Source organism: Cornus florida, unplaced genomic scaffold (assembly GCF_030987335.1).
Source record: "Cornus florida cultivar Cherokee Brave unplaced genomic scaffold, ASM3098733v1 CherokeeBrave_3.0.0_Hap2_Chr06, whole genome shotgun sequence".
Classification (NCBI taxonomy): Eukaryota; Viridiplantae; Streptophyta; class Magnoliopsida; order Cornales; family Cornaceae; genus Cornus; species Cornus florida.
Window position 1 is genome coordinate 28,722,566 of NW_026775576.1, and position 21,243 is coordinate 28,743,808.

A 21,243-nucleotide genomic window follows, 5' to 3' on the forward strand; every position below is an offset into this window, starting at 1 on the left:
TCTAAACTCTATCCTTAGTTAAATCGTCAATCCACGTGAAGACAAGTTTTTATTTTTCATAGATAGCTTGTGAGCCCGCGTGGAGGCAATTTTTATTTTTCTTAGATAGCTCGTGAGCCCGCGTGGAGGCAATTTTTATTTTTCAATGTATGTAGAGGTTTGTTGATTGATTTGTTGCGAAGGAGAAGTGCTTATTATATGCTTGTTGACTTGTTGTTTGTTTTGATAGTGCATGCATAATCGTTGGTTGTTAAATCCTACTCTTATCCCACTTAATGTGAATCTTGAATCTATTATTCGCAATCCTTAGGGAAGGGGTAATTCTTGTCATTCCATTTCATCAATGGAAGATATTAATGAGGTCCATGTGGAGGACCTTGGTCACATCGACCAACAAGGTATCCTCCACCCTAATGTGCATTACGACAACATTCAAGTACCATTAGGCATGCCAATGCCATGTTCCATTCGGAATGTCTCGGCCAATTTTTGTTCCACCACAACCTCCCATTATTCAAGGCAACCATGGTGCTCATGTAGTGTCACCAGTTGTGAATCCTCCTCTTGCTTTGAGACATCATTATGTGCCAAATAAATATAATGCACCCACATGCATTCAACTTCCCCCGTTTAGATCACACTATTTTGAAATCAAAACACAAACTATTCAAATGCTTTCTAATTATCATGGACTTCCAAGTGAAGAACCTTACAATCATTTGAATGAGTTTTTTGAAGTGTGTTCCATCGTGAAATACACAGACATGCCCGAAGAGGTTTTACGATTAAAACTCTTTCCTTTCACCCTTAAAGATAAGGAAAAATATTGGTTAAACAATCTTAGGCCTTTTTCAATAACTTCTTGGGCAGAAATGTAACTACAGTTCTTGAAAAAGTACTATCTAGTTTAAAAGATCAATGCAATGAGAACCTCAATTTGAGAGTTTTCTCAAGGGGATGGGAAATTGTTTCATGAGGCATGGGAGCGCCTAAATGATTTGCTTAGGAAGTGTCCACATCATGACATTTTGAAATGGCAATTGGTGCAATTTTCAAATTCTCGTTTTCCTAATCAATCTTCATATTCTCAAGGAAATTCTGGGAGTCCCGCTTTTGAGGAAAAAGTTTTGACCGCTTTGGGTACTTTGGAGGCAAATACCCAATTACTTTATTCTCATTCCCAATCCATTGCAAAGCTAGAAACCCAAGTCGGGCAAATAGCTAGTACATTAAATGCTAGGGAAAAAGGGAAAATGCTTTTCAATCCACCACCAAAGCAACAATTTGTTGTAGAGACCAATTCTTCCTTGGAAGGTCATACAATTGAACATGTCAATGCAGTGACAACCTTGAGAAGTGGTATTCAAAATTAAGAGAGTGAACTGGTGCAACCAAAGGTTAACACCCATCTCGTCTCACATCCTATTCCTTCTTCATTGCATGTGAATGACCCCTTTGCTGGGAAAGATTTGAAAAATGATTTGAAAAATTCTTGTGTTGAAAATGCTTCCAAAAAGGAATTTGAAAAAGTTTTTGAGCTAAAGGCTCCATTTCCGGAATGCCTTAAAAGGATCCAATTCTCTTGAAAAACAACAAACCAAAGGTAATGAGATAATTGAAGTGTTTAGGCAAGTGAAGATTAATCTTCCTCTCTTGGATGCAATTAGACAAATTCGGCTTATGCCAAATTGTTGAAAGATCTTTGCACCCTAAAGAGGAAGAACAAGAGCCAAGCACCAAAAAGAGTTGTATTGATCGAGCAAGTAAGCTCCATTTTGTAACATAACACTCTTTTGAAATTCAAAGACCCCGGTTCACCTACTACTTCTTGCATCAATGGTGACCATGTCATTAACCGGGCTCTTCTTGATTTAGGGGCAAGTGTGAACCTTCTTTTATATTCGGTGTATGTTCAATTGGGCTTAAGAGACTTACAACCGACGTCGGTAGTTTTGTAACTAGCCGACCGATCCATCAAAAAACCCCAGGGTATTATCAAGGATATCTTGATTAAAATTGATAAGTTCTTCTTCCCGATTGATTTCGTTAAAATTGACACAAAACCGGTCCTAAATCCTAAGAGCCAAATTCCCGTTATCCTTAGCCGTCCCTTCTTGGCAACCTCTAATGCCTAAATTGTAGGATTGGGGATAATGAAAATTTCATTTGGGCATATGAAGGTGAAGTTGAACATATTCAATCCAACCCCAAATTCCATGGACAAGCATAAAGAAGTGTGTGTTGTTCAAAAATGTCTTGAAAGTGAAGTTGAAAAAAATGAGTCTTTACTTGATGTTGAAAGTTCCAATGGTTTGTTTTCTAAAAAGATTTCAAAGAAAAATGTTTTCAAACCAAGTGTTGAAAGGGCATGGAAGCCCAATAATTGATTTGACAAAGGACCATCAATTTCATTTGAATCAAATCTAACAAGTTCTTTAGGGAACAATTTGTTGGGTGGGATTCAAAATTCCAATCACCCCGCCAAGGAGGGGATGCATACTAAGATTTTTAATCCTGGCTAAAAGAGCCCAACGTCTTGTTAGAGATGTTAAAGACTAGCGTTTCATAGGGTTCATAACCCTATTCCTACCTTATTTATGTTTTTATATGTTTTTGCGTCGCCGAGATATGTGTTGAATTGAAAAATCTAGTTTTCAGAATTTTTTTTGCATTTTGTGCACTTCTAGTGAGGTTTTGATCGATCGAACTCAGGTTCGATTGATCGAAATTCCACGTCGATCAATCAAACCCACTGAATTGAGGACTCTTCCCATTCGAATTCGATCGATCGAAATCCATCTCAATCGATCAAAGTCCATTCCAATCGATCAAAATTCATTCTGGATCGATCGAAGATAAATGTTCAATCGATCGAAGTCCTTCGATCGATCGAAAATACGTCTTTTCAAATTCTAGAAAATGCCTTTGGCCGTTCAACTTCAACCCCTAACCCTTATTTTATTTTCTTTTTCTTTTTCTTTTCTTCCTCCTCCCCTATTTTTCTTTTTCTTTTTCTTTCTTTCTTCTCTCTCTTCCTCCCTCTCATTCTCTTCGCTTTCTCTCTCCCTGATTGTTCGTCTCCCTTTCAATCCACCTCACTATCTCTCAAACTCTCTCCTAATCTCTCACTCTCCATAACCAAACCCAACCCCACCTCTCTTCTTTCTCGCCGGCAAACCCAAAAATGGCCCAAGACGGCCGCCGACCTCCATTAAAGCTGGCGAAGCTTTTTACCATTCGGCCAAGCTTGTTTATCTTTAGCTCTCCAATCTCTCAATCTCCATCATAGTCTTTATCTCCGGGCGATTTAGGCCAAGGAGATTTCAGTTCCAAGCTCTGGCAATTTCTGAAATTCTGGCGAGACTCCGGTTACCTCCTCCGACACCGACGAGGCTTGAAAACACCTGTTTTGATCCAAATCTCTTAGTTTCACTCTCTCCTTCTCTTTTTGGAACCGGTAACCTCTAAATCTTCTTTTTTTTTTTTAATTCTTTTTGTTTTTGTTTATTTTATTCTTTTATTTTGTTTTATTTTGTTCTTATTTTGCATTATCCATTTTTATTTTCATATGCTTGTGGATAATTTTTATTTTATTTTGTATTATTCATTTTACTGTCTTATGCTTGTGTAAAAATTGAAAACAAATAAAAATTAAAAAAGAATCAAAATCAAAATCAAAAGTAAAAATGCAAAAATGCAAAAATATTGTTTAAAGAACAAAAAAATTGGGAACATTTGATTTGGATTGACCTTAGGTATTAGTTGAATGTTGATGGGAACAAAATAGAAATAGGTGATGGATTGTGGTTATTGTAGTTGATAGAATGAGAACGGATATGATTTACTTGGATATTGTGGATTGATAGTGGGCGGTGTCCCTTATTGATTATTGAAATTGATTATTGATTGATATTTCTTGGGTTTGAAAAATTTTAGGATGTCTATTTTTAAAGGGAAACAATGCCAGATTTCCATAAAATTTTCGAACTTTATTTTAAAATTTCAAAAAGGGCATGTGATTTGTTTTTGGGACTTGAGATGGAATTTGAAAATAATTTTCAAAGTTAAGATATTGAATTTGGATTGAAAAGAAATAAATTTTAAATTGTTTTAAAAATCCAAATTATTTTGACATGCATAGTTTTTGACTTTGGCAATGTATTGATTGATCAAAAATTGCTTGTTAATTTAAATTGCAAAGTTGAATGTCAAATTGGAATTCTTGTCTTGATATTTTGAATGAAAGGAAAATTTCTTTGGACTTGATATATTTTTGACCTTTAATGGCATTGAAAATTTGAAATGTTGTGAGCATAGTCCTATCCTATTCCATTTGTTTGTCTTAGATGTGAAATGCATGGATGTGTTCTAGGTTGTCCTCATTGCTTGCAAGCATATCTTGACTTGAATTTTGTGCTTTGGAATTGAAAATTCTAAGTCTTGTTTCAAATGCTTAATTGTGTTTCAATTGGACTTCTTTGATCTTCAATTATCTTTTGCTCTTGAATCAAGTGCATTGTATTGGTAAAATGAACCTAAATGTTGAAATGCTTTGTGATCACACTTGTTGGTTTTAAATGGTTAAAAAGAAATTTTTTTGAACTTTGTTGGAAAAATGAAAAGTCGAGTTGCATGATTACTTCTTTTGTTGTTCATTTATTGCATGATTATTGTCATGAAGTTTTTCTACAATGCAATTGAATGTCTTGGACCCAAAGTTTTCAAAAACTCCAATTTTGCCCCAAAAGTGTAGAGTAATCCTAAAGTTGACCAAAATGCCCTTGTTTGAGTTGAAGGTTGTTCCATTTGATTCCTTTCCATCCATTTGCATGTTCTAGGTGCCTTTGAACTTGTTTGTTATGTAATTCTTGATTCTTGCCATGCTAGGGCACAAGTTTGATGTCTTTTGACCTTCCTTATCATGATTTTTGATCTTCTCTTACAAATTTGAGTTGAATTGCCATTCCAACCCTACTGTTTAAAGTCAAATGATTACATTATTGCTTAAATGACTTTGAAACTTGTCAAATATGATCTCTTTTGAATAATTGTGTGCATTTATTGCAACCTGTTGCTTGTATATACACCATTTTGCGCACACCTATATAACATTAACAGTTTTTGGGAGTTTTTGTGCATCCTTTGAGCCTATGTTCTTGGAATTGATTTCTAACTAAGTTTGGGGGTGTGTTATGGATTCTTGGAGTTTAAAATACATGATTTGGATGATGCTTCTGTTCTTTGGCTTGGTATCAATTCTTGAGCTTCACTTGAATTCTGAAATGCAATTTAAACCAAGTTTCGGAATATGTTTCCTTGATCTTGATATTTGTTTGTTGAATGCCATGTCCTTGATCTTATACACTTGTGATCCATTCTTATTGACCGAGGTTCTTTCCAGTCTAGATTTTGATTCCATATTGGTAAGCTTCTTGTATTCTCAATATTTGACCATTCTCTACTTCATTTAAGTATTAGAGAAGGTCACGAGCCATGAGTAATCATAGGATGTTGATTTTGTTGCATTGCAGTTCAGGATATTTCTTTATCTGGAGTTTTTGTTTATATTTGTGCATCATTCTGATATATGCCATCCAGTTACATACCATGTCCAGGATTCTTTTTGAACTTGCCAGTCATAACATGCCTTGGATTGTAGTGTTTTGCAACCGTGCATTTTACTTAGTCTTTATTATATGATATGCCTAATTCTTGAGTCCTAGGTTGATATTTGCCATGACTATATGCTCCATGTTATCCTGCTTGCTCTATTTAATCTTTAACATTGCACTTGTAGACATTCTTGCATAGGAATTGATACGATGTCATCCTAGGGTCTATTTGTCATGTCATTGCAACATCTACATAAGTTTTAGGTTTGTGAATGCACGTTGCTTCATTTATGTACATTATAGCCTATGTTTGCCCTATTATCATATAATTGCTTAAAATGTTCCACATGTGACTTTTCTACCCTCTATGCCATCATTGTATATTTAATCTATTCTGTTTAGCTGAAGTATGTAGAATAATGATATTGAAGCTTTCTTAATCACTTCTTGCACAAGCATGATCCTTCTTGTCTATTCTTTGTTTCTATCTGACTCAGGCATGCTTTGTGTTTTTTATTAGTTGCTTACCTTATCTTATACCTGTGCACTGATTTATTCTTCTTGCTTTTGTAGATACAACGCAGACGGAAGACTCTTGCTAGGAAAAGAGTACACAGAGTGCCACAACTTCCTCCATTTCCAGTTGCAGAGTCTTTTTTATCTTCTGCATCAGCCCATTCTAAGACATCTTCTTTGGATGCCGAGCAGGCTATTATTCGAGAGGTTCCTCATGAGTCTTACTCCCAGAAGGCGTGGGAGACCGAGTATAGATTTGACCGTGATCTTTTCTTCGCATTAGACCAAACCAAGTGGTCCTATGATGAGCTTGTGCGTAGGGGCATTAATGCTATTATGACGCCGGCAGACACTGTTGTCTATCCCCGGTTGGTTACCCTATTCTACCTGCACCTCCGGATGGATCCGGATGACTGACTTCTTGACGGTCTGGAGATTGATATTTCTCTCCCGGCTATAGTTGCTGCTACCCGATGCCCCTACTCATCCCCATTGGTTGTTGATTCTCAAGATCCTCTATATTGTACTACTCCACCTTTTCCCCCTGAGACAACCATGGTAGATACATTATCGCCACATGCTGCATTTAAGGGCCACAGCTTTGCAGACCGGGTTGAGATTAATCCCCGATATTGGTTCTTTGATTCAGTGTTGCACCTCAATGCCTTTCCATCAGGCCATGGCACTCAGAGGCACGAGGGGATTTTTTAGGCTCTTTACTGTTTGAGCCAGGGCTACTAGATTTCTTTCCTGCATTGATTTGGGAGCTTATTCACAAGTTCTGGAAAAATATGCAAAATACGCATAATTCTAGAGCTACGACTTGGCTATTACCTTTTGGCCATCTGATTACATAGTTGCTCCTCGATCAGGGTTACCAGTTTAACCCGGATGAGATTCCTGAGACTGATGTAAATAGAGAGAGGCAAGCTTACACCCAGGTGGAATACGACTTATAATTCTTGCCAGAAGAACATAATATAAAGAGGTAGCTTGAGAGAGATAGAGCAGCAGCAGATGACGCTGCAAATGACACAGCAGATAGATCTCCTCCCAGACAGAGGCGTCGCATTACCACTTCAGGTTCTACTTCATAGCCGGATGTACCTACTATATCTCAGCAGGCTGACCCTTAACATGCCCCTTCTGCTGACCCAATACCATAGACTGACACTTGTTCCCACCATACTAGCACTAATTCTAGTTACATATCTGAGGTTGCTCAGCTGCACACGGACTTCATTTCCTTTAGAGCTGATATAACTAGATAACACGAAGATGTCACGAGGTGGCATGATGACCTGGTGAGGCGACATGATAACTTGGTGGGGAGACACGATAATTTAGTCAAGTGATCTGATGAGATGAGAGCTGAGGTAGCTGAGGTGAGGCATGAGTTTGGCACTTTGAGGACTGACCTTACCACTTCTCTCACTCACCACAGCACCCAGATGTCCGATATGTTGCAGCACATTGCCGATATGATGACTCTAAATCCTACTACCTGACTCTACTATCCTCTATCTCTTACTTATTATCTATCATTGATATCTGCACTGTTATGACCAGGATATTTTTGCACCATCTTGACACTAGCACTGGTTTTGGATATTCTTTTGGATATTTTTGATTTTGGATATTATTTACTGCACTATACTTGCTATACATTGATCTTGGATATTTGGTTTTGGATTTATCTGTTATCTATGGATTTTTGGGATTTTGTTATTAGTGTTGGATATTCTACACTTTATACTGCTATATGCCATGATTTTTGCCCAGTTCTCAGTTTCACCTCTCATTTATATCATTGATGCATATGCTTTGATAGTTGTTAGTGTGACCATTTTCAAACAGGTTTTTGAAATCTAAGTTTGGGGGTGCGCCTTCCAATGCTAAGCTTTCGTTACCGGGTCCCTTTTGCTTCACCCATTTGGTATACTCTTTCCATTATCTGTTGCTTCTTTGAACATTAAGGACAATGCATAGATTAAGTTTGGGGGTGTGTTAGCATATTTTACATGTCGCACTTACTTTCTATGCATGTGGTATGATTTGAGAGTCTGGGCTATGATTTTGATCTTTTGAGGATCATGATACTTAGAATTTAAAAATTGCTTGACTTGAGCGTCCAATACTCCTTGTATGCTTTGTGGATATGCCATTTAGGAGTAAATTTTTTGAAAGATTGATATCTTGCTTGGATTTGTGGTCCACATCATCCTGATTTTGTGATTGTTTTGAGATTCACTCTAGGATTCTACCCTAGCATAGGTGCACACTAGCATTCATTTGTGGGGTACATGTTTTGTTGACTATTGATTTAGTTATATCCTAATTGAGCTAGTAGTGCATTAAAAGTTTTCATTCTTGATAAAAATGGATAACAAACCATTTCCATTAAGTAGCCGGGATTCTAGCCTCATCAAGCACTGAATTTCTCACGCTAAAAGGTAAAAGGCCCAAACTCTAGGTTAATAACTTGATAAAAAAAAAAAAAAAAAAAAAAAAAAAATTTGTTGTAAAAGCAAATAAAAAAAGTGAGGACTTCTCCCAAACGGTGAGAAGTGGGAAATGATTAGATGGAGGTTGTTTTGACTTATAGCCTAGTTGATTTGAGCTTATAAGTCTTTAGGGGTGTTTAAACAACTAATGCCCTAAAGCCGTCCGGTTTGGGAGTCATTGACTTGACACTCGACCTCATGGATTGCTAGTTTGAGGCCAGATGTGATTATTTCTTTGGTTGGCTTAGATAGCAACATATTTGATGCCGGTTCACTTGAAAAGGATTCTAGAGTTGTTTTGATTTTCAAAATCATTGTCTTGATGTGTGGAGGACCATATTTGTTTGTTTGATGTTGAGATTTTGGGAGATTGCTTGGAAAGGGTTAAAAAATTGCATACTTAAGGTAGTTTTCTCCCAATGCTTGTTTTGTATATTGGTGCCTCTCTTATGAGAAAGAGCTCAATGTTTATAGGTATCATTTTTGAAAACCCTCAAGAGACTTCACTCGTCGACTAGGGGTAACCTAGGGGTTCAAAAGGCTTGTTGCATATGCTAAATGGAATCACGTTCCTTATGAAAGTGGCTTTATCCTTTTATCTCTTTCTAGTACTGTAATGACCCAATCATTTTCTTCCTTTTTCCTTTTTCCTTAAATTTTGCGGATAAATTTTTTCCGTTGTCTTTTCTTTTCTGTGGATGGTTTTTCGTCGCTTAGTGTCATCTCGAGTGCTCATAATTGGTTTCTGAGACTCTTTCATGTGAATTGACAACTTCCTTTGAGGACCGAGTCATTTTCGCATTTTTCGTTTTTGGACACTATGCGCTATTTCGTCTTTTCCCTATTATGTCATTTTCCCTATTTCGTCTTATCTTTGTTTGTTAGTTTTTGGCACAACCCCACTTCTTGTGCTCAGAGTTGGTTTTTGACTTCACGTATCCTTATCGTGAGTGGTTTCCACAAAATACGTATCTTTACTTTTGCAAGAAAGTATTCTGGTTGCTCCCGGTGCCTATAGAGGCATGGATGCATAAATCTTTGGAATTAATTTCATTTCTTGGGGTGTTTTTCATAAATTTCTTTTAAAGATATTTTATTTCAGGGGCATCTAAGAAAATATCTTTTGGAAGATTTTTTCATTCTGGGGCAGTTTCGTAGTTAACCCTTTTTGTAGGGGCTATTGTGCAATTAACGAAAGTTATTGCAAAATGTCTCGTCTGGAGCCTGGATCCTCGTACGGGATTCATTTTCACTTTTTGTTGACTTGTAAATTCATAGAATTCCATTCTGGTCGTTTTTCTCCAGTTTTAGAATTTCTGGACCCGGTTGCCGCCGAACTTGTTCGGGGCATAACTTTCTGGGCGTTTCTTCCGTTGTTTATATTTTCTTATTGTGAATCTTTTTCATTCATAGAGTTTTGCCATTTGAGCGCGTTTGCTCAAATATTACTTTTCCGGACCCGACGGGGCCCGTTCGGGGCACTTTTTAGATTTTCCTATAAAAGGGAAGTGAGATATTTCATTTTTGGCCATCTCCTTCCTTGATCCACGATCGGCAGCTCCCATGGCTTCCAAAAGGGGTTGCCACCCTTCTACTTCCATTTAAACCCTCTTCCATTTGTTAAAAAGTTGAAGTGCCTTTGCGTTTTATATTCGTGTTGACTACGCGCTTCTTTTACCCTTATTAGAACCCATTTCCGACCAAATTTTGAGTTTGGTTTTGAGTTCAAGTAGTGATTTTCGTGGGGCTTCTTTGGGATTCTTGTTCACGGCGTTGTCCTCGATAAAACCCCGAAGTATTGTAGGATTCGGAGCCGTTTCGTTTTGATGGCTTTTGAGATTTTCATCTCAAATTGAGGTAGGGGGGTGTCTTAGGATTATATTTATGTTGTATTGATTGTTATATGAGCATATACAATTTGTGAGCATGTTTTGTTTAAGATTTAGAATTTAATTTAATTAATCTCTATATTTGAGATTTAATTCATATGGTTTTGTGTATAACATGGAATAAAATTATGGCATGCTAGGAAATTAAGTTTTAGTATGTTGATTAACATATATTAAATTTGGAGCATTTGGATAAGAATTACAAAAATTATTTAATATTTATCTTTTGTGAAAATTTAATTCACATGGTGATAGCAAGCATGAAATCATGACGTAATGTGACATTTGGATAGGCCTTGGCATGTTCTCTAACATAGATTAAATTGAGGGCATTTGGAATTGTTTAAAAATCTAGAGGAAATAAATTAATTAGCTTGATTAATTTTGTTTTAAGTGTTTTAATCACTTAACTTGTCATTTGATGTTACATATGTGATGACCATGACATGTCCTTTAATATATATTAAATTAAGGTTAATTGGGATTAACTTGGAATTTAGAGAATTTAACTATTTATGTTTAATTAAATTCTACTTTATTACTCCATGGATTTAATTGCATTTTGGAAGTTGTTTCTATATTTAAATCATGGATTTGAATTCGGTGTATGCTCACTTGATTACTTTTGAGCATTGGATAACATAGTTGTTATTTTTATATTCATAAGAATATGTTTTCCTTATTGGATATATTGCCGCTATGTGTAAGGAATTGCGCACCGTGTATTTGACATCTTTCATGCCATAGTAGTTATAGACTTTGAGCATGTATTGTATATGCTTCCAAAATTGGATTGTGCTTGGTAAATAGTTGATATCTTGTATATACATGTTGATATATATACGTTGTTGCACAATTTGTTGATTTTGGAAACTTGGGGATGTCGTTGTTTGGCTACGGCTAGGACTTGGTTCTAGTACGGGGGATTGTCCCTCTATATAGTCTAGTGTGCACATAGGGAGGTTCCCCATGGGCTAGTAACCCTAAAGTAACTATGTTGTCGGTCTGATCCGGCGTGACGTCCGAGTACCCACTTTGTTTGATTTCGTATTTTATTTCAAGTTGATAACTAGATGATATCGTAACTTGTTGTTCTTTGTTTGATTTCCCATTTTAAGTTGCAAGATGTTAACCTTGAGAAATCATGCTTTAAGCGTTGTATTGGAAGTTCCAATGTTGGTTAAATTGCATCGATATCATAATTCATGTTTTGATATTTAAATGTAGTTTATAAATGATTCTATAGATTCACTTTGAACATAGACGTTAGGTGGCATGACCCACTCTTGTTGTTTTCGTATCTTAGATTTCAAGTTGAAGACATTGAGAATCTATATCTTGTTGCTTTGTATAACATGTTTCCATGTTGTTTTATAACGACCCGGGTTTGGATTCAACCCGGTACTACAGTGATGAACCGAAGATTGACCCGATAACGGATCCAAATGCGGAAGCAAGAGACAAAACGATGGTCTTCCAAGGCATAAAACACCTCTAAGACCCTAGGATGACCCTCCATGAGGTCATGGAACTCAAAGAAACAAGGTGCGGAAGCAAAGGACTAGAAGAATGACAATTTAAGCCCTAGGGGCAAGGTAGTCATTTCTGAAAGTATGAATTCAGGTGTCACCAAGAATACCACTAGAAAGGCAATGAAAAACTAATCAAGATGGACTCAAGAATCACATGATTCGGAGTCCGAATGAAGGAGAAACAACAAGATGAAGAGGAACAAGCAAAACCCTTTAATCAAGGGCAAAGTGGTCAATTTTCAATTAAAAAGGGGAGATTTGACTCTAAACAAGTCAAATGAGGTCCACACAACCTAATCCAATTATTTTACAACATTCCAAGAGGTTCTAAGAACATTGGACAAGAATCCCATGAAATGCCCCTTCCCGGTTGACGTAAAAATTGACACGCTCTCACTAAAACATGAATAACTCTCACCAAAATTGGATTTTAAATGCATGGTTGGTGTCATTGGAAATCTGACTTCAAGCTCATGAATTTAGGCTCAAGAATCACCCCATTTGGGTTAGAAACGAAGAAGTTATGGCCATTCAAAGTCGGAGCAGCAGTGCTGAAACTGAACTGAGGCTACTCTCGGGATCAAGCTATTTCGGTTGACCGAAATAACCCACTGGATGACCAAAATGACTTAATTTTGTGCTGAAATCATGTTTTCAAGGCTTGGTTGTATCGGTAGACCGAAATGAACCATCGGTCGACCGAAATAAGCCATCGGTCGACCGAAATGGCCCTAAACAGTGAAAATAGCTACTGGAAATGCATGTTTTGAAGTTCAATCAAAAACCAAAAGGCTTCGTTCGGTCGACCGAAATGACTCGAGAAGGTGCAAAAATTTCATGTTATGCACTCAAAGCTGAAGGTCTACCTGGAATCCCCCCTGGCATGTTCAATTTGCACTATATGCAAGTGTGTGATGATGTGAACATGCACGCAAGTGTAATATGGATATTTAAACCTGTTACAATGGCCTATGGCCTCATTACATCCCATTTACAAAATTTGACATGTCAAACCTCAAAAGTTGACAAAATACATTTTAATGGCAAAACTTGAAGTTTAATTTACATACATACGAACTTAAAGGTTTGTGACCCTTGGCATCATGTCATACATGTCAAATACATTAAAAAGAGTGTACTTATGTACACTTTATATACACAGAATCAAGAATACAAGTTTTGTTATGTGAAGCCACAAATCACCCAAGCAATGAAATCTTCAAGTCTTGAGTCCTGCACCTGAAATATGCCCCAGTAACGTAGGGGTGAGCAACATAAAGCTACTCGTAGGAGATGAGCATGCATTGACCTAGAATTTTACAATTTATAGCACCTTGAGGTGAAACATGTTAAAGGGCTCATACCACCTAACGTCTATGTCACAATGAGACTCAAGGAGCATCCTAAGCTACCCTAGAGTACTAACAACAAGAATCATGATATATACTCATATGAAACAAGTCAAGATTTGGGACAACCCAAGAACACGACAAGAAGCATACTCGAAATCAAGAACTAGGCATAAAATCTATGCAAGTAAACAAGGATAGAATACATGACATGAAGTATACTTGAAATCAAGAACGAAGCATAATATCTATGAAATTAACAAGATTTTATGCAAGTAGACAAGGAAGGAACACTCCATAAAACACGAAAAGAAGTATACTTGAATTACGAATAAGGTATAATATCTATGCAAATAACAAGATTGGGATAATCCAATTAGCAAGACAAGAGTTATACATGAAATTAGGAAAAAGGCATAATATCTATGCGATTAACAAGGTTTGTGCATTTCATAAAACACGTCAAGAGGTAACATATGGAATCAAGGACAAGGCATACTATCTATGCAGGTAAACAAGGATGGAATATTCCATATAACACGACAATAAGTATACTTGGATATAAGTTAATAAGAATTGCGTTATCAATGCAATTTACATGGTTGGACTATACCAATTTACATGACATGAAGTATACTTCAAATCACGAATGAGGCATAATATCTATGCAATTAACAAGATTGGAGCATTCCACATAATACAATAAGTTTTAAATCTTCAAAGAATGGCAACTTGAAATTTAAAGAGTGAAATCAACCATTGTGGAAACTTGGATATGGCCCGGATTAAAACCATACTCTTGGGATCACTTTAAGGTTACCAGCCCAAGGGTACCTTCCCCTAGTCTTGGGATCACTTTAGGGATTATCAACCCAAGGGTACCTTCCCCTATTCTTGGGATCACTTTAGGGATTATCACCCAAGGGTACTTTCCCCTATTCTTGATTGATATCCCAAGTCCTAAAATCAACAAGTTGTGTAAGTCAAGATTGTATCAAAATACTATAAACACATTAACCACGTCTCATGCATAACCAAGATTTTGAAACATACAAGTCATGCCCTAAGTTCGCATTAATATGATATGATGAATGTTGAATCTTTAGTGTGCAATTCGTTACACGCTATGTATGAAGGATGTTTAATGCGAAGCGTGCAAATCATTGCACAAGGCAAGTCCAATGTCAAGTTACAAGTTCATTCTAAGAAAGATACAACCATGTAAATTAAGTTCCATACAAAGAAATCAATTAAATATAAGTTTCAAAACTTATCCGATTATTCTCGATTTGATACACGTGAATGAACTTGTCTAGAAAATCATGAATACAAGGTTAGAAACTGAATCAAGACCAATGAACCATGAAATGGATTTTAATTACTTCATTTAATTAAAATCTCTAGGTTTTGAAATTCATCTAAATGATCTCAAATTAATATATGTTATACAACATGCCAAGACTTGATTTAAAAACACGACACAAGGGAATTCCATGCAAGAAAAGACCCCGAGTATTAAACTTTAATACTAGAAAATAAATAAATGAAAGGTTTCAAAACCTAATCAAATATTCTAGATTTAATATATGTGAAACCATATAGCATACATATCAAGAATGTCAAGTCGGAATTCCAATGGAGTGAATAGTACACCCGGAGCAAATTAATTAATCAAATTAGTTAATGAATACTAGATTGTAAAACACATCCGATTACTCTTAAATTAATCTATGTTGAAGAGCATGCTAGGGCCTAATTTAATATGCTAACACACATTGATTTCAAGCTAATTAGGGCCATGTGAATTAATCTTTCACTTAAGATAAATATTAAATAAAAGCTTTAATACTTATTCAAATGTTCCAAATTTAATACACGACAATGAGCATATCAAGGGGCAATATAATATCATACTACGTGTTTAAACCAAGTCATGAGCAACCGGGAAAATCAGATCCCGTACAAGAAAAATAAATAATAAAATCTCTAGATTTCATATTTAAGCATGTAATCAAGTTGTATAAGCATCAATATCATGCTATATAACAAAAAATTAAACCTAGAACATCCCCTACCTCGATTTGAGATGAAACCCTCAAAGGCCCACCGAAATAAAAGCGCTCTGAATTCGACGATGCCGAGAGGTTTTGTCGGGGACAACACCGTGAACAAGAATCCACAAGAAACCCCATGAAAATCTCAACTTGACTCCAAACCCAAACTCGAAAAATCGTCGGAAATGGATTCTAATAAGGGCATAAGGTAGAATACGTCGAGGGGAACAATAAACGTTAAGGCCGAAGGATTTCTACCAAGGAAAAGTGGACCAAAAGAAGAGAGAGAAGGTGGCAGCCATGGCTGCCATGGATTCCAGCCAGAAGAGAAGAGAGAGAGAAAAATCTGACTTTTTCTCTTAAGGCCTCCTATTTATAGAAAATCTCGAAAAGTGCCTTGAAAGGGCCCCACCAGGTCTGGAAAAGTGGATTTTGAGTAGACGCACTCAAACGACAAAACTCCATGAATGAAAAAGATTTCAAATGAGAAAATATGAACAACAGAAGAAACGGAGTCAAAAACTGAGTCCCGAGTAGAGAGATATGTCCCAAACAAGTTCGGCGGCAACCGGGTCTAGAACTCTGAAGCTGGAGAAAAACGACCAGAACGGAATTCTATGAGTACATGACTCGACGAAATGTGAAAATGAATCTTGTACGAGGATCTAGGCTCCAAAAAAGATTTTTTTGCAATAACTTTCGTTAATTGCACAATGACTCCTACAAAATGGGTTAACTGTAAAACTGCCACAGAATGAAAATATCTTCCAAAATATATTTTCTTAGATACCCCTGAAATAAAATATCTTCAAAAGATATTTACGAAAAACACCCTAAGAAAAGAAAAGAATTCCAAAGAATTGTGCATCCATGCCCCTATGGACGCCGGGAACAACCATAATACTTTCTTGAAAAAGTGAAGATACGTATTTCGTGGAAACCATGCAAGATCAAGATATGTGAAGTCAAAAACTAACTCCGAGCACAAAAAGTGAGGTTGTGCCAAAAACTGACAAACGGGGAAAAGACAGAATAGGGAAAAGGACGAAATAGTGCATAGTGTCAGAAAACGAAAAATGTGAAAATGACTCGATCTTCAAAGGAAGTTGTCAATCCATGGAAAAGAGTCTCAGAAATCATTTCCAAGCACTCAAGATGACACTAAATGACAAGAAACAGAGTTCAGAAAGGAAAATTAAACGGAAAAAATTTATCCGTAAAATTTCAGGAAAAAGAAAAGGAAAGGAAATTTCTGGGTCGTTACATGTTTGAATTGCATGAACAATGTGATTATGCTAGAAATGTTTTAAGGTAGCTTAGGATGCTCCCTGAGTCTCATTTGGACGTAGACGTTAGGTGGCATGAACCCCTTTAACATGCTTCACCTTAAGGTGATAAATTTGTAAAATGCTAGGTCGATGCATGCTCATCTCCTACGAGTAGCTTTACGTTACTCACCCCTACGATACTGGGGCATAGTTCATGTACGAAGACTTGGTTCGTGACGCCTAGCATTCCTTGGATGTCGTGTAGCTTTCAAGTTTCCATTTCATGCAAATGTTAGCATGAAATGTCAATTTTTAGACTTATACGTCAAAATATGTATATTTGATTCTATGTATGTAATATGTACTTAAGTACACTCTTTTCAATGTATTAGATATGTATAAGATGAGGCCGGAGGCCAATGACCATTTTATTGTATTCTATGTACTTTTTAACTTCATGAAATATTGTGAAAATCTTGAAAAATCGCAAGTTATTGTTTCACCATAGTTGCATCGGGTGTGGGAATTCCATTCTCATTCTTTTATAGGGTCTCATAAATCATGTTTGAAGTGTGTCTAAGGGCCAAACGGTCATTTGATCCCATTTTGTATTTTTGGATTCCGAGTTTTCATTCCAAGTTCCATTTTTGCCTTTTTGCTCGTTGGGGGGTCGGATTTTGTATCGGTGGTATTTTTAAGTCATGGACCATTGTACCATGTCCAAATAGGTAAGTTATGTTTGCGTGCATGGTCATTTCTGGGCAAAACCTTATCATTTGTGTTTTGAGCCTCTTGTGAATTCATTTCGCACTTTTTTTGCATATTCTGATCTAGGGGCATTATAGACTTTTCATGGTAGTTTTGTTTTCTTCTTTCAATATGGTTGAATAGAAAACATGATTTTAGGGGGGGTTTCTTTTCCATATTTTTCCAGAAAATGTTGTCTTGATATCAGAAATCGCTTACGAAGTTCAGCTCTTAGTTTTTCAATTTAGCAGCTTTTTGGACCTCCATGACCAGATTTAATGGAGGGGCATTTCGGGCATTCTACATTGCATTTTTTTAAAAAAAATTTCACGCATCACGTAGAAAACTCAATTTTGAGGGGGGTTTCTTCTTTGTGTTTTTGCAAAAAAATTCATCTAGGCCTCCAAATTCAGCCTCTGTTCTGGATTTTTCTGAAAAATAACCCCACAGCAGCTTTATGGGCTGCTGCTGCCAGCCATAGTACACCCAGAGCACGTGCAGCGTGCATGGGCGCGCGCATGGGCTTGCGCATGGGGCTGTCATGGCCCCTCGTTGGGCCGCCGCGACGTCAATTCTTCTTTTGGGCTTTTCTCCTTCATCCGGACTCCGATTCAAGTTAATTTTTTTTTTTTGAACTTGATTAATTTTTCGTCGTCTATCCAACGGTGTGCTCGGTTACACCCGGATATTTTTGGATAATTACCAGTTTGCCCTTAAAGCTTTAAGTGTCCGTTTTTCATCGTCATGCCTTTTCTCCTTCGTCCGGACTTCGAATCATGCGATTCTTGAGTCCATCTTGATTAGTTTTTCGTTGTCCTTCTAGCGGTGTGCTCCATGGCACCTAAATCTACGGTTTTCAAAAATGACTATTTTGCCCCTGGGGGCTTATTTGTCATATTTTTGATCTTTTGCTTCCGCATCAGTTCTTGTTGAGTTCCACGACCTCATGGAAGGTCACTTTGACTTCTTAGAATCTTGTTTTCTGTTTTCGCCTCCGCATTCGGATCCGTTATCAGGTCAATCTTCGGTTCATCATAGGACACGCTGGCCTAAAAAACCAGGGTCATCACATTATAGGACACGGATAATGAAATTTTCATTTGGGCATATGAAGGTGAAGTTAAACATTTTCAATCCAACCCCCAATTCCATGAATAAGCATGAAGAAGTGTATGTTGTTGAAAAATGCCTTGAAAATGATTTTGAAAAAATTGAGTCTTTGCTTGATGTTGAAACTTCCAATGGTTTGTCTTCTAAAAAGATTTCAAGGAAAAATGTTTTTAAACCAAGTGTTGCAAGGGCATGGAAGCCCAAAAATTGCTTTGACCAAGGACCATCAATTCCATTTGAATCAAATCCAATGAGTTCCTTAGGGAATCGTTTGTTGGTGGGGTTCAAAGTTCTTTTCACCCCATTAAAGAGGGGATGCATAACAAGATTTTTTATCTAGGCTAAAAGAGCCCAACGTCTTGCTAGAGACGTTAAACACTAGTGATTCGTAGGGTTTACAACCCTATTCCTTCCCCATTTCTATTTTACCTTCTTTCCTTGCGCCGTCTAGATATACTTTGGGATCATATACATTGTTTAAGACTTTGATAGCAATGCATGTGCTTTCATCTTCAAATTAGGCATTTAGTGTCTGTTCGATCGATCACAAAAGAAGTTTGATCGATCGAACATTATCTCTGCATATTTTCAAGTCTCTGTTCCATGGTATGAAAATTCTCTCCATATTTCATCTCTCTGTGTATCGTGCGAACTTTTTTTCCGATCAATCCAAGTATCCCTCGATTGATCCAATTTTCCCTTGGATCAATCTTAGTTCTATACTTGGAAAAATTTTTGAATCTCTGAAAAATCATCTCTCTGTGTAACGTTCGAAGTTCTCTATAGGTTTTCACCTATTGGATCGATCGAGTTTTGCTCGATCATTGTTCGATCGATCTTTGATTTTCCGTTAGACTTTGACTTCTTTTTAAATTTTAAATTTCGAATTTCAAATTTCAAAACAAATTAATATATATATATATATATATATATATATATATATATATATATATTTCCAAAAATCCAAAAATATTTTTAATTTTTTAAAATTCCAAAAATTTCAAAAATATTTTGTCATTTTTTGGGTTCGATATATCTGAGCACCTTCATGATCGATCCTTTGACCCATGTGATCGATCGAACAAGTCAGGACCAGTTTTTAAAAAAGAGACCCAAGGGTCATTTGGATCGATTTCTACATCGATCCAAAGTTCCCTCTCTTTCCCGACGACTTCCCTGTCTTCCCCACCTCCGGCGAGACTCCAACGACCTCCCAACACTTCAAAACTCCATTTCCGATCTCGATCTTCACTCTCTCTCTCTCTCACACACACACACAGTGCTCTTCTCTCATCTATTTTCGGTAATTTATTAATTTATTTCCATTTTTGATGTTCAATCAAGTGTTATATGTTGCAATGCTTCGATTTTGAGCTTCCATGTTTGATTTTGTTTCCATTTTTAAGCTTGAAAGCATGTGTATATATACATATATGTATATATATATATATATATATATTGTTTTGTTTCCAAATTTGATTTCGAGGGACGTGCTGTTTTAAGTTACCAAAATTACATTGTTGAGGTGTATAGGGAGTTACGAGTCTTGAAGTGACCATTTGGACTTGCCCCGTGTCATCCACGTCACAAACGGGTGACTTTTCAATTTTTAGCAGGTTCGATCAATCACACTAGTGCTCTGATCGATCAGAGCACGATCAATCCAATACATATCATGATTGATCCAACTTAGATCGATCACAGTTTTCTCTAATCGTTCGAACTTCACTGTTTTTGCATATTGATGCCCCTGCACCCTCATTTGTGTCCATGTTATTATGTTTATGCCCAATGCCTGTGTTTTCCACGTTGGTTGCATTCCATACTTATCATGTTTAGCATGTTTCACATATTTAAACATTCAATGTCTATACTTGGCTGCATTACCACTTGTACAGATAGATTCATGTACTTATATTCTGTGTTGTTTATCTTCATCTGACAACCATGTTTCTATCTGTTGTGCTTTAAATTCTGTATCTTATACACTGTTTCCTATTACTAACTATATTTGCATGTGTTTCTTTCTTTTTGCAGACCATGACTCGGTTTAAGACCATAGCCTATTGGACATATGACCGCCGGGTCAGGCAGCGAGTAGAGAAGTTTGAGGAGCCAGCTCCTACTCAGTCCGAGCACTCTTTATCTTCTTTATTTGCCTCTTCATCTTCATTATCTTAGGAGGCCGAGCACAATCTACCTCCTTCACATATTCTAGCACCACCACCGGCACAACCCAGCATGGTTTGTAACAAAGTTAAGAGTCGATATTCACGCCTTTCAGTGGCGCATGAGTCAGTTTTTGATGAGACATTCTTTACCCGGTCAATCACGACCAAGTGGGCTTATGATGAGATCTTCCACTGACATATCTCTCCTTTTTTGGCCCCGGTGGCCAATCCGGTTTAGCTGAGGCTCATTCGGTTTGACGATGGCCACTTGTATATGCCAAAATAATGTAGTGAATGTGCGGTTCAAGAAAAGCCTTTTAGGTCAACTTTAAATTTATAAAAAACCACTACTACTAACGTAACAAGAGTTAGTAGGGATCGTCACAAGGGATTATACGTGTTGAAATTTAACTTCAACTCTAGTGGATCACAAGATTGCAAAGGAGAGATTGATTGCTTGATTACAGTAAAATTCAAGAAATTAAAATGCA

At 36.8% G+C, this 21,243-nt stretch overlaps 1 pseudogene; it reads right to left on the reverse strand.

Moving 5' to 3' along the window:
* Positions 1-928: 928 nt before the first annotated feature.
* On the reverse strand, positions 929-1,027 carry LOC132315414 (small nucleolar RNA R71; annotated as a pseudogene).
* Positions 1,028-21,243: the final 20,216 nt, after the last annotated feature.